Genomic DNA, 14867 nt, shown 5'->3' with positions numbered 1-14867 from the left:
GCAGAATTGCATGTTCGAGTTGCAACGTATGTATAGATGGGTTTTCGGGATTTTAAGGTCGAATGGACAAAATGTATACGTTTGAGGGGCGGTGGGGTAGCCTAATGGTTAAAGCGTCGAATACCCGGGTTCGATTCCCCACATGGGTTCAATGTGTGAAGACCATTTCAGGTACCCCCCGCCGTGATATTGCTGGAATATTGCTAAAAGCGGCGTAAAACCATACTCACTCACTACAATCAAGTTACTTGCTATATATACGTTGGAATACCGCTATATAACGGTGAAATATATTTTGAAACAATGTTGTAATTGCAATACGCAAATATCAGTAGAGGTTTTTAACATCGTGATTTAACAATAATTAGTTGTCAGGAATGTAGTACTATTTAATGTAAGCAGTAGTGTGGGAGTTACTACATTTTGATACTTTTCCAGAACAGCTTTTGACTAATAGTGGAACTTTTCGGTGGCATTTAAAATTTCAGGACAGAACAAGTACATGCATCTCGTCTAACTTTAGAACGAGACCATTGTTTGTGTGAAAATAATATTTCCGCCATGGATATCCAGCAAAGACCTGGATTGAAAATTGGAAATTAGGCATACAGAATGTACATACGATTTCTGTATCACTAAAACGAACTTAATCGACCTGTTCCAAATGTAAATAATAAAAGCAGTGCCTTTATAATGTTGCGGACATTTGACACACGTGACCCTTTCCCAGTGTCATGGCAACTACATCCAAGAAATATTTGCCACAGAGTATTCCTGCGCTGAAATCGAATTTACCGAGGCCAAAATCGTTTCAGATTCAGCTGACATCTAATTGGCTCAAGAACCCGTGCATCCTTCGTTTAGATTGGGTCGTGAGACTTTAATCAGGGTTCAGGTGGCGAGATCTCCTCGTAGATTTTTTTTATATTTATTGTTGTTTAACGCCGCAGTCAACAATATTCCAGCTATATGGCGGTGGTCTGTAAATAATCGTGTCTGGACCAGACATATTCAGTGATCAACTGCATGAGCATTGATCTACACAATTGGGAACCGATAACATGTGTCAACCAAGTCAGCGAGCCTGACCACCCGATCCCGTTAGTCACCTCTTACAACAAACATGGGTTACTGAAGATCAATTTTAACCCGGATCTTCACGGGTGTCCGCGTAGAAAGGCGATGATAGTGTAACAATCTGATTTACTTCGAAACAACTAAGGTCCTAGATGTATATTGCTGCTATTTATTAATACCATTAAGGTGGCATATGTTCATTTCTTAGGTTCGTTCGTTTAAGTGTAATACGTTCATCATTTCCGTTCGTTTTCTTCAATAACATAAAGCACTCTTGTTGGGAACAAATGAATGGTTTTACGCCGCTTCCAGCAATATTCCAGCAACATCACGTCGGGGGACACCAGAAATGGGCTTCACACATTGTACCCGTGTGGAAATCGAACCCAGGTGTTCGACGCTTTAACCATTAGACTACACCACCGCCCCTTGTCTCCTGGAATATTGCTGACTGAAAGATCCGTTTTTGATTTTGAATTAGTGTTGTTGATATACCACAAAATGTTTCTATAGGAACGAGTATTCTTGGTTTTCTTTGTCATTAGGGTCCATAATCATATTTATATTCATAATAAGATGGGCGTCTCATCATTTTGTCATTCCATTAATATTTCATGATATACACCAAAAGAATACTTCAAGTGTACTTCATCGCCTTTATATGGTACAAGCCCAGACCATTTCGGCACCAAGTCTCCTTTCCGGAAGTGACGTCATTAGCTCTGTCCCGCTCATATCACGTAAACTACACATATAATTAACCTACTGTGGGTCGGCTTTGCATTTCTCCCAATTTGATTTGGAGGGCCCCGATAAACATTTAATGGCCCAATGTAAACTGGAGGCGCATCTGGTTTTCTGATGAATCCTGTTTCTTTTTGCAACATCACGACGGAAGAAAAAATGTGTATAGGAGACGTCATGAACGTTTTGCGCCCATCTGCGTCCGACAGGGGACAGATTTGGCGGAGAAGGCGTTATGGTTTGGGGATCCATCTCATACAACCAGAAATCAGACTTGGTGATCGCTGAAGGGAACCTGACAGCCCAACGTTACATCAACCACGTATTACAGCCTCACCTTCTCCCGATTATTGACCAACAGACACAGATTTTTCAACCAGACAACGCCCGGCCTCATACTGCACGTGCAACAAATGAACTTTTCTGCAGAATTCCAACGTCAATGTCTTGCCATAGCCCTCTAAATCACCAGACCTCAACCCTATTGAACACCTGTGGATACCTCTGGGTCGACGCGTACGTCAACGTCAGCCGCCGCCACAGACGCTGCAACAGCTCGGCGTTGCACTGCAGGAGGAGTGGAGAGCCATTCCATTAAACTTCAAAGGTCCCTTGAACACCGGTGGCCCCTCTCGGAACAGCAGATAAACTAATAATAAATTAATTATCGCACAATCGTGTGTATATTTGCGACATCCTATTCAATAAAACGATAAAAGGGTGAATCTAATGACCCCGTTGTTGTAAGTCTGAAACAGCTATTCGTTTGAGAGAGTGAGCGAGTATGGTTTTACGCCGCTTTCAGCAATATTCCAGCAATATCATGGCCGGGGACCCGAAATGGACTTCACACATTCTACCCATATAGGGAATCGATCTCGGTTCCTCAGCGTGATGAGCGAACGCGTTTACCATAAGGCTACCCCACCACACCATGAACGCGTTTCTAAACATCTAGCGGTCATGAGGTTTATCAAACAATATACAGACAAAATATACAATTGTATTAGGAATTATGCACATTTCATCATTATTTCAATATATAAATAATTTATGATATACACCGAAAGAATAATAAAAATACTCATGCCAATAATGGTTGTCACCCCCTTCAATTTTTTTAATTGGAGAGGGTGTGAGGGGTGTGTGTGTGAGGTGTGTGTGGGGTTGGGGTGGGGAGGGGGGTGACAACCATTTTTGGCATGAGTATATAATTGAAGTTCAGTAATATTTTATACATTTAATTCAGTGAAATATTTGTATGCAGATCAGAACGTTTTGGAAACAGCTGTGGCATAGCTGAGTAAGTCGGGACATGTAACTGACTGACTGACTGACTGACTGACTAAATCGAGTTTTACGCCGCACTCAGCAATATTCCAGCTATATGGCGGCGGTTTGTGAATAATCGAGTCTGGACCAGACAATCCAGTGATCAACAGCATGAGCATCGATCAGAGCAATTGGGAACCGATGACATGTGTCAACCACGTCAGCGAGCCTGACCACCCGGTCCCGTTAGTCACCTCTTACGACAAGCATAGGTTACTGAAGATCAATATTCTAACCCGGACCTTCACGGGTGTCGGAACATGTAACTAAACTTCATTACAAATATATACACTTATATTTTCACCATAATATACAATGCCCCTCCCATCTCCCAGTTTTCGAACTACACTACACGCCAAAAGAAACGTTACCCTCCTACCTTTATGAATTACTGAAAAACTATCAAAGATATGTTAGAAGGTATTAGTTTACAAGAACGCTTAACAACACAGCTGTATGCAAATGACGAAAACAAATTCTCAAATGCATTCATATTTAGGTGAAATGCATCCTTTTCAGGAGAATTAGATTGCCCTATTTTCGTCCATGTCGAAATAAACCAACAACAGTGATTTTAGATGTCCAAAAGAAACGTTGAAATAAAGTTCGGCTTTGATACAAAGATAAACCATTTCAAGTCACCATTTTTCAACTGTTAAAAACAAGAAATAACTGTTGTAGAGTGTGTTAAAATCGGAAAATAATCATTCCTATGATTACAGTCTTTTAAAACATTTTCTGCTGATTTTCATTAGTGAAAACAAGTAAAACGTGTCTTTGGTATTGTGAAAAAAGTGTTTAGGAACATCTTAAATTAGCTTTGTTAACATTTTTGCTTGCAAAGTAACATTTTTCCATTTTCTGTGTACACATAGCAATATCAATCGCCAAAACGCAGCAATATTCAAGCGGTATTTGCACCCATTTCACATGTTGAATGATTCTATAGGGTATGAAGAGAGACTAGAATGCATGATATGATGCACAAGTACGAGAAATATGCCACGATTAACAGCTGAAGAGAGAGAAAGAGCCATTGGGATGGTGCAGATGGGGTCGACATACAATGCTGCTGCCAACGCCCTCAGATGCCACCGTATCACGGTTATAAGACTTATTCAGGGCTTCAGTCAGACTGGGTCACCGTAGACAGACCAAGAAGTGGACGTCCACGCATCACAACGCCAGCTGAAGATAGGTACCTCCGTCACTAAGGCAGGAGGGTAACGTTTCTTTTGTCGTTTAGTGCATATGGCGGCGGGGTGGTAGCCTACTGGATAAAGCGTTCGCTCGTCACGCCGAAGACCCGGGTTCGATTCCCTACATGGGTACAATGTGTGGAGCCCATTTCAGGTGTCCCCCGCCGTGATATTGCTGGTATGTTGTTAAAAGTGGCGTAAAACTCAACTCACTCACCCACTCCAGCTATTTGACTGCAGTCTGTAAATAACTGAGTCTGGTCCAGACAATTCAGTGACTGACATGAGCATCGATTTTCGCAACTGGGATACGATGACATGTGTCAACCAAGTAAGCGGCCTGACTACCCGATCCCCTTAGTCACCTCGTATGACAAACATGGGTAGCTGAAGACCAATTCTAACTCAGAGTTCCAAGGGATCCATAAACAAACATAAGGAGTGAGTGAGTGAGTGAGTTTGGTTTTACGCCGCTTTTAGCAATATTCCAGCAATATCACTGCGGGGGACACCAGAAATGGGCTTAACACATTGTACCCATGTGGGGAATCGAACCCGGGTCTTCGGCGTGACGAGCGAACAAACATATGGAGAACACTGTTTAAATAAATCTATATCACAGGATTATTATGCTGAACATTATGCTCGCCTAACACTCATTTAACCGACACCTAAACATTCACCCATGGTTTGTACTGGTGGGACATACTGGATTTCAGATGTTAACACGTCAATATTTGCATGCAAACTGAAAGCTGATCTCCTTCTTCTATCATGAGGCTGTTATATTCACTCAATGGCAGCTGTTGAAGCTATTGGATCATCTATCAATGCTTGACAGCATTGTTTTTGAAACATAAAACCAGGATATAAGTATTGTTATGTGTGATATTGTATGCATATCAACCCACATGGAGCCTCGTGGTATTTAGATAGCAGTCCAATTCATGAGATAACGGTATCAGAAGTCCAGACCAAGATTTCCGTCTTTGAAGGATTGGTTTGGTTTTTTTGTTTAACGCCGCACCCAGCAATATTCCAGCTATATCGCGGCGGTTTGTACATTATTGAGTCTGGTCCTGACAATCCAGTGATCAACGAGCACCGTTCTACGCATTTGGGACAAGTGTCAACCAAGTCAGCGATCCTGACCACCCGATCTCGTTAGTCGCCTCTTACGACAAGCATGGGTTACTGAAGATCAATTCCAACCAGGATCTTCATGGGTACAAGTCTTTGAAGATGTCAAGGAAGTAAGGAACAAGTCTCCGTATTTGACTCTGTCGCTAAAGTGCTGGGCCCCGTTTCACGAAGCTCTCGTAAGCCTAAGTTCTCGTAACTTTTCTCGTAGCATCGTACCTCCTATGTTACAGTATAGGAGGTACGAATGCTACGAGGAAAGTTACGAGAACTTAGGCTTACGAGAGCTTCGTGAAACGGGGCCCTGACCGTAGTGTGACTGATAAAACGTATCCCCTGGGTCTACGCACTAAATAGCCCTGAGACCATACAAAATTCAATAATTCAATGTCCATTCCACAATCATATCAGAACTAAACTTTAAAAGTGCTTGTCAAAGCTGGACTATTTTCTTAATTACACTTTTAGACACCAACACATTCATGGTTCAAACAAGCAAACTATTTTGGATTTCGTGTCTGCATCGGGGATATTTGATAGAATACAGAAACTTAATGTCTTTAAGCTTTGGGCTTTGACTTTTAAACTAAACCACAGGGCTAAAGAAAGTTATCACCGACTTCACTTGTCCCCCAAAATAGAAACAAGGACGTATGTGAGATTTATGATTTATGAGAATTATTTTACAAACAGAAATCATTTTCCAATAATTTGACTGAAAACTCATTGTAATGCTTATCTTGCAGTTGCCGCAATTAATTAAGAATGAGTCAACGGGTCAAAACTAAAAAAACCCCATTAATGTATATTCATGAAGTGCATAGAGAGTCACGTGATGAGACAGAAGTCAGGGTAAACGTCATCAGTAGCGAGTGTGACAACCCTGCGGGCATCCATACAGGCCAACACAGGTCTCCTCATTGACGTCATCAGTCGGTGGATAGCATTATTACAGCAATATGACAACAGGGGACACCAGACATGGGCTTCACACATTGTACCAATATAGGGAATCGAACTCGGGTCTTCGGCGTGACGAGCGAACACTTTAACCGCGAGGCTACCCCAAAGACTCAGTCTCATCCACACATCAATGCGATTAGTGATGCTCGTGACACGCTTGTCGAGTCACAGTGTGTGACATTTCACCAGCCCAAACACTATGCATGGAATGTACAAGGTTGAATGCATATGTCAATACATACATATTCGTGTATAATTAAAACTCCCATTACATGTTGCAGTTCTGTTGTCCTGACTTGTCAAGGATAATATTTGTATGAAATAATTGTACAGTAATCTGATATGATAGTATTCCGTAAAACACGATTTTAGCACTAAGATGATTGTTGCGCTCATACTTTAGAATATTGCCTTACAGAGCCGTAGCAATAAGATGATTGGTACGTCCATCTTAAACATTGCCTTACGTCAGTCGTAGCACTAAGATGATTGCTACGCCCATCTTTAACATTGCCTTACGTCAGTTGTAGCATTAAAATGATTGTTACGCCCATCTTTAACATTGCCTTACGTCATTTGTATCACTAAGATCCCTTTAAGAATGGCGGGTAAGGCAGGAAAGACCTTTTCGCGAACTGCTGTGTCTTCACTGACTTTCGGTGATATATACATAAATGTCCAACGCCAGGTTCCCCTTTTGTCCTATTAGGAACCTGTTTCTAAGGATAATCGAGGCAGGGTATTGCTGTGCACTCGTTTTTGTGGAACGGTTTGTTTTTCGTTTGATGTTTAACGCTACACACAGAAATTTTCTACTTTGTGGTGGCTGTATGTTAATAGTAGAGTCTGGACCACACTACCCAGTGATCAACCGCATGAGCATCGATCTACGTAATGGGATGCCCGATTGCACTTCTTTGTCCGGCCTGTAGTGCACAGCCCAAGGTATCTATGTTCAAACTACAGAATGGTATCCCAGAAGTCAGTACACCAAGCCAAGAAAGACAATACTCTCTCTCTGACTTCCAGTGGTATATTCGTAACAGTTTCAATGCTATTTCCCCCTTTGCAGTGAAGGGAATGTTTCTGAGGAAAGTCATGACTGGGTATACCTTTGGACTCGCGTTTTGTGTGTTTTTAGTGGAACGGTTCGTTTTTTTAATGCTGCACTCAGCAATTTTCCAGTTACATGGCGGAAAATGATGGAGTCTGGACCAGCATTGATCTACGTAATGGGATACAATAACATGTGTCAAGCAGTTCCATTGAGCCTTACCACCCCCATCACCTCTTACGACAAGCGTGAATTGTTGAAGACCGATTCTAACCCGGAACTTTTGGTGAACGGGGACCTGAATCATAATTCCTTTTATCCTAACCAACCACTGGAGATTATTTAATGCAAACTCGTGCAATCATCATAAATTATTTGACTGTGGATGATGACAGTGATACGGACTCATTCTTGTCACTTCAGTCCGGGTTAGAATGAACCTTCAGTAACCCATGCTTGTCGTAAGAGGCGACTGAGAGGTGGTCAGGCTCGCTGACTTGGTTGACACATGTCATCGGTTCCAAATTGCGCAGATCGATGCTCATGCTGTTGATCACTGGATTGCCTGGTCCAGACTCGATTATTTACAGACCGCCGCCATAAAGCTGGAATATTGCCGAGTGCGGCGTAAAACTAATTTCACTCACTCACTCATTCATGTCACTTCAGTAAATCAGAGATAAACACATGTCTAACTCTCACATCGCAGAGCTATGTTGTTAATTCATTATGGAATGTAAATGATAACAATAGGTTGTCCCACAGTGACTATGAATAATAAAGTACCGACTAGTGATAAGTACAGACTAGTGAACCAGCTGTTATGAATAACACCGACGAGAACAGTGTACATTACAGTCCAACGGTCATTACAAAACAAACTATAGGAATCCAGCTGTCAACATCAGCACCAGAATATAACAACATTAACTCTCTCTCTCTGTAGCCTTGTTAAGTGCAGCATGATATCTCAGTAGAAAAGAAAAGTCAGACCTTTAACTTCAAACACTGACGCTGGAAACATATACACAGACTCTAGAAACAGGATTTAAACATTGAAGAGCCAGATAAAGTAATTGTTACTTTAGTAAGTGAGTGAGTGACTGTTGTTTTGAGCCAGTAATCGGTCACATAGCAGTCTGTAAGTCACTGGGGGCGGTGGGGTAGCCTAGTGGGTAAAGCGTTCGCTCGTCACGCCGAAGGCCCGGGTTCGATTCCCCACATGGGTAAAATGTGTGAAGCCCATTTCTGGTGTCCCCCGCCGTGATGTTGCTGGAATATTGCTAAAAGTGGCGTAAAATCAAACTCACTTACTCACTGTAAGTCTCCGATGTATTGTTTTCGGCTTTTGTGTATATTTATTTCTCATGGGGTTTTGTATTTGTGGACCTGTGTGTTCATTTTATATGAGGGGCGGTGGGGTAGCCTAGTGGTTAAAGCGTCCGCTCGTCACACGGAAGACCCGGGTTCGATTCCCTACATGGGTACAATGTGTGAAGCCCAGTTCTGGTGTCCCCCGCCATGATTTAAAACGGCAAAACATTTCCTTATATAATCTATAGTGACGATCAATGCAGTCAAGGACACATACCTTTCAAGGAGCGCGACCGCCTCCGTGGTGTAGTGGTTAGAGCGTCCGCCCGGAGAGCGGAAGGTCGCGGGTTCGATCCCCGACCGCGTCATACCAAAAGACGTTAAAATATGGTACTTGTTGGTCCCTGCCTGGCGCTCGGCATTAATGGGTACAACAAGGACTGGTCGGCTCGGAGTCAGTATAATGTGTCTGAGTGGGGTATTCATGCTTCACTGCGGCATGGTATCTCAGGGGGCTAGCACTATAAAACCAGCTTCAGTCTGGGCTAGTACAAACAGCCGCACATACACATACACACGCATGCACGTCGTCATATGAGCGAAATATTCTCAAGCACGACGTTAAACCCAATTTCACCTCACCTCACCTTCAAGGAGCGCATGGTTCTTTAACAGAAGCTGATAGACTTTTTATTGTAGCCGACATCACCACATAATTTATTCATTGATAGAATTCTGTATATGTTTGCATCACAAGTAATTGTATGACTGTATGAAACAGTACTATGCCAACTCCAGAGTATGTCAGACTCTATTATCTGACAAAACAGATTCTACTGGACGAAGGCAAAATAATGATTATGATTATGCATTTATGCATGTATCTGCTGTACATATTCATCATACTTACATATTGTGTAATACCGTATAACGTTAAAGGTCATAGGAGTGTGTCACTCCTCTCAGTTGTAAATTCAGACTGTAAAATATGTATATTTTACATTATGCGACGTTTCCAATCGTTTTGTTTATTAAATTAATGCAGTCATCAAAGAGCTACATGACAACAATCTGTAAACAACCAAGACAGGAGAGGGCGGCCGTGAGCATCTGCCCTCGCAATGACTTCCAGTCAACATTGGAGGGGTGGGGTAGCCTAGTAGTTAAAGCGTTCGCTCCTCACGCCGAAGATATGGGTTCGATTCCCCACATGGGTATGATGCGTGAAGCCCATTTTTGGTGTCTCCCACCGCGATATTGCTGGATTATTGTTAAAAGCGGCTTGAAAGTATACTCACTCACTCCAATCAACATAGTCCATTTGCATGGTGCTGGGGACTTCAAGTCTGATCAGTAATCCCCAAATCGGATTGTTCTTCAATTAGGCGAAGTGTTCTTTAACACGGTGAAGAGCTATCTGATAGATACGAGTCAGTGTACTACAGTGGCAGATAGGGATAGAGGGTCATATATTAATTAACTTTAAAACTAACATGAAGATAAAAAGGGAGGGATGAACTCTGAATAAGTTAATACAAATTCTTTTGTTGTAGACATAGTCATGTATATTATAAAATGCATATATATATATATAAAGATATTACTATTTCCTATAAATACAAGGCCTCGTGCTATACTTTTTTATGACGTGAGGGTAATCCGAATCGATCAATCAGGTGAAAGAAACTAAGACACAATTTTGAAAGTTTAAGGTAATGAAACGTTCTATTCATCTACCAAATATCTCAAAGCAGAAAGTCACATGCTGTGATATTGCTAAAAAACCAGTTTTTAACAGGGCTTTTAGTAAAACTAAATTTCTCACTCACTCACTCAAAGCAGAAAGGAAGACAAAGATTATATTCTCAAAGCAGAAAGTCACCAAAATGAGCGGCAAATGCGGCCGTTATGTCCACTAGAACTGCCGACCTGAACAGATTGTTAGTTGTTCATCTTCTTTTTAAGGCAGATAGGACAGGGGAAGCCGGCAGACAGCGGGAAGAGAGCGGACAGACCAGCAGAAAGGCAAGCTTGGGACACTGACCAGTCAATCCAGCCATCCGCTGCCCAAGTGTCAGCCTCACTCCGCCACCTTCCCCTGGTATAGTCCGTTTGGCTCAAAATCGGACCGATGAATTGCAATCTAACTCGAAAACAACTAAACATAGAATACTCAATGAAATACTGATCATAATCAAAACATCATCAAAACATCAGAACAGAGAGAGAGAGAGAGAGAGAGAGAGAGAGAGAGAGAGAGAGATGGTTGGTAGACTGTGTAATGTACACTGTGTCCTGGGTGACAGTCACAACAGCTGGTTCAACGCTATCACTAGTCTGTACTTATATTATTCATATTCATTTTGGGGCAACCTATTGTTATCATTTACATTCCATAATGAATTAACAACATAGCTCTGCGATGTGAGAGTTAGACATGTGTTTATCTCTGATTTACTGAAGTGACATGAATGAGCCCGCAACACTGGTAACATCAAAGTCAAATGATTTATGTTCATTACTCGTGTTTCTAATTATATAAACGATCTTCACGAAATATGTTTGAAATATTATTTGAATTAAATAATATCCTTCATATCTATTAGTTAGGATACAAAGCAACGGTCATTTAGAACGCAATTTTACGAATAATATCACTGAACATCAGTGTACTGACTACCGAGATACCATGCTGACAATGCCTGCAATCGGGCCCCTTACACCACTCAGCAAGTCAAAATATACGCCAAGAAGAAACGGGATGTGCGTACGTACGGACGCTGGTGAATACATAGTCTCCCGTTCAGCATTGCGGCGGGGGACAACACGTACGAGCCCCACAGATCGCGAGCAACTGCCTACATTAGACCTTTAGAAACTGAGAGAGTGAGTGAGTTAAGTTTTACGCCGCACTCAGCAATATTCCAGCTATATGGCGGCGGTCTGTAAATAATCGAGTCTGGACCAGACAATCCAGTGATCAACAACATGAGCATCGATCTGCGCAATTGGGAACCGATGACATGTGTCAACCAAGTCAGCAAGCCAGACAACCCGATCCCGTTAGTCGCCTCTTAGGACAAGCATGGGTTACTGAAGGCTAATATTCTACCCCGGACCTTCAGGGGTCCTTTAGAAACTGAGTGAGTGAGTGAGTTTAGTTTTACGCCGCACTCAGCAATATTCCAGCTATATGGCGGCGTTTTCAAAAACTGACTCAAACACAGTACACTATAGTCTTTCAGTGGGAGTGATGGAATCCACGACTTCCACTCCCCAGACACGCTCTACCAACAAGGCCACATTGTTTCTGAGCACCTGTGGGACTAGCCTAGTATGCCATGCAGACCCTGAATCAAACATATCCAAGAAAGCCCATGAAAGTCTAGAATATGTGGCAAGTCTAGATTTCCACAGTTTCTGAAAATGAAGAAAGTCCCTGGTCTCCTCTTCATTATATTTCATGATTGTTATTTATGAAGTATTTTTCTGCAAAATAGGTTCATTTCAGAGACTAGATGTTACTCTACTGTGGGAAGTACAGACGAGTAGTGAGTAAGTGAGGCGGTGAGTGAGTTTAGTTTTACGCTGCTTTTAGCAACATTCAAGCAATATCACGACTGGGGACACCAGAAATGGGCTTCATACGTTGTACCTATGTGGGGAATCGAACCCGGGTCTTCGGGTTGATGAGCGAATGCTTTAACCACTGGGATACCCCACCACCACAGACGAGTAACCAGTGAAGGCAGATATTATTACACATTTATTCCTCAGTATGTACAGAGTACCATAGACATGGTACAAGCATCACACACACTCCTTGGACAAGATATACATTTCTACATTTATATACATATATACACATTAACAGCTTAACAGATAGACACTGGCATTTACACTAAATTTCACAGACTTTGGTTTGTAAACAACGCAAAACCAACCGTCCATCATCGGCTTTTGAACAAGGAGACACACTATCTTGTATACAACAGGGACAGTCCTGTGAGTGAGTGAGTATGGTTTTAAAGCCACCTTTAGCAATATTCCAGCAATATAATGCAGGGGACACCCGAAATAGGCTCACATATTGTACCCATGTAGGGAATTGAACCCTGTCTTAACCTACCCCACCGTCCTGTACAAAGGCCCATGCCACAATCAGATCTTAAGTAACATACTTATAGCTTCTTGATCCATATTATTGCCTCGAGGTCTTAACAAAATATAAATCCAAAATTATGATGAAATGGGCGAGGTGACACTTAACATCACTCTTTAGTTTATCATTGGAGCATGTGAATGAAAAGGTGAAGGTCACACTCCGGACTCTTAAACACAGGAAGTAGAGAGCCCAGGTCACCAAACATGAATTATCTGCCCTTACATTGTTTTTGTGGAACCAAACCGAATAGAGCTTTCCTGTGAAACGTTTCTGCTTTCGTAAATAATGAATTCCTACCAAAAAACGATTAACATGATCATCCTTTGAGACAAGCAGTTTTAGTTACTCCCAATCAGTGTGCGAAGTAGTTTCCACATTTTGCCAGCCAGTCGGGCTAGCTATGCCTGAAAGTTACTAGTCCACAAATAATTCACTAGCCTGAAATTTGAATGTAGAAACTAAGCAAAGGATTTCAAAAAGGTAAAAACATCAAAATCAAATATAACAACCATTGTCACTAAGGTGACATAATCCCCCGACACAAATTATCAAATCAAACTTAAAAAGTAATGAAAGTGAAGGTCGTTATTTAAGATGAAGTTAAATGTAAACAAAAACATGGCCAGTCAACCTCTCTTGATATCTTGCTCTGTAGTTGTTCAAACACACAAATATTTTCACGACTCACTTTGACCTTGACATGAATGTCTTAGTGTATGACATATGCAAAACTAGTAACAAAGAAATTGCTTATTGAAAAACATTCAAGTGAAGTCTGGAAAGTCTATGAAGAAAATCCAGTTAACTGTTCTTGAGATATCTTGCTGACAATCTTAACATGCAGTTTAAGATGCTGAAATCTTCAAAAACGCGAGCCGGGGGATAAAAACACATGTCAGAATATCTGAAATGATTTGCTCATGCTCAAATAACTTGAATAAGTCATCATTAAGCTGCTAATATGATGAACATTTTTATCTGGCCATAATCTTGCATGATTTACAAGTGTATTATAGCTTAACAAGTTGGAGAGAATGACATATTTACAAAATGACCCCATGAAAATCGGGCCAGTGACTGTGGAGATTTACCGGCCCGACTGGATTTTTACTAGCCACGGGCTAGCGGGCCAGTGGCTATTTCACACACTGCTACCAATGTCCCTTATCCCTTGAAGATCGGTGTTAGAATCTGTCTCAGCAACTCATGCCTGAAGTAGGAGGAGACTAACTTCATCGATGTGAAGGTGACAGACTTACTGGATACAACTCATATCCCAGTGTGAGAGGTAAACACTCACACATCAGTCCCTGGATTGCCTCATGATGTCATTACAGTGTGCAAAATAACCACTGGCCCACTAGCACGTGGCTAGTAATAATGCAGTCGGGCCAGTAAGCCTCTATAGTCACTTGCCTGACCTGCTAGTGAATTTTCATGGGGTCATTTTGTAAATATATCACTCTTTCCAACTGGTTAAATAATAATACACTTTTAAATCATGCAAGATTACGGCCAGATAAAATGTTCATCATATTAGCAGCTTAATGATGAAACCTGTGTCATGCCGACAACATCTTATTCTCATCTATTTTCGTAATCTTTTGCTTTGTATCTACATTCAAATTTCGGGCTAGTGAATTATTTTGTGGGCTAGTAACTTTCAGGCATAGCCAACCCGACTGGCTATCAAAATTTTGAAACTATTTCGCACACTGAGTCATTAGCTGGATTGTCTGATCCAGACTCGAATATGTACAATCACTGTCATATAGCTGGAATATGTACAATCACTGTCATATAGCTGGAATATGTACAATCACTGTCATATAGCTGGAATATGTACAATCACTGTCATATAGCTGGAATATGTACAATC

This window comes from Haliotis rubra, unplaced genomic scaffold (assembly GCF_003918875.1).
Source record: "Haliotis rubra isolate DU_JTF1 unplaced genomic scaffold, ASM391887v1 Scf600, whole genome shotgun sequence".
NCBI classification, from domain to species: Eukaryota; Metazoa; Mollusca; class Gastropoda; order Lepetellida; family Haliotidae; genus Haliotis; species Haliotis rubra.
Note: the sequence above shows the minus strand (reverse complement) of the source record.